Source organism: Austrofundulus limnaeus, unplaced genomic scaffold (genome assembly GCF_001266775.1).
Source record: "Austrofundulus limnaeus strain Quisiro unplaced genomic scaffold, Austrofundulus_limnaeus-1.0 Scaffold498, whole genome shotgun sequence".
Taxonomy (NCBI): domain Eukaryota; kingdom Metazoa; phylum Chordata; class Actinopteri; order Cyprinodontiformes; family Rivulidae; genus Austrofundulus; species Austrofundulus limnaeus.
In genome coordinates, this window is record NW_013952900.1 from 182,697 (window position 1) to 183,791 (window position 1,095).

Consider the following 1,095-nt stretch of genomic DNA (forward strand, 5'->3'; position numbering starts at 1 on the left):
GTTAAAAAATATATATATATACAGTATATGAAAAAGTGCACAGTACATTTGGAAAAGTACAATGTACACTTGTCCAAATAAATAGTTAATTTTAGTTAAGAGTCTAGGGGGGAATGATATACTGTATTATATGAATACATTTTTAACATGCTGACTCAGTGTGTGAAACAACACTTTTTGTACTGTAAATATTTGTTGTTTTATATGAAAACTGACACATTTTTACACAAGAATAACCATTTTATTTGATTTTTTTTATTATGCCTACAGAAGTTTGAATAAATAAAATAGCAAGGCAATTTTACTTTCGCTGTGACTGCAGTCATTCCTTATAAAAAAAAAAAAAAGAAGGAGGACCAGAACATACTCAGAAATGCTGCATCTGTCAACACCCATTGATTACATCTGGTTTATCAGTAACTTTGGAACACGGTAGCAAATAAACAAGAAGTGATTGGCTATGTAGAGGAAGGTCTATTCTAGTCTCCTGACCTCTGATAGACACATTTTGTGAGACACTGTCCTGGCTCTTTCGCTGTCTTTATCCAGGGAAAAGGACTTGCCGGTAATATTTTAAATTCTAGCAATATCCTGAATAATATTAGTCTGTAAAAAATGTCAGCAGAATTCATGAGATTCAAACCTCTTTTCACTAGTGTTGTTTTGCATTTATTCCTCTGTTTGTTTATTTGTTTGTTTTATTGTTTTTACAGCTTATATTGACTCCCTGTTACACCAATTTCCAAACCATCAATTAGAATAATCATACAGATTACTTTGAATTTCCAACTTGTGGTGTTCTTCAGACAGGCGCAACATAACATTTGACCAGGAAGGTTTTTTCTGAATTCACAGCTGCTGTTTCTGAGTTTAGTTTTTCAACTAAATCTATTGTTTTATTGTTCAGGAATTACTTGCTAAATCCTGCAAACTAGAATCAAAATGAAATGGTGTAGATTGTCTCAGACAAAGGAAGTGAGAGCAATGAGCTGACGGCATGAAAAGGAAGTTCTTTACATCAGTCAATGACATGAAGCTGGAAAAAACACTATGATGAAATTGCAGTCACCAAAAAATAGCCATATAATATAATAT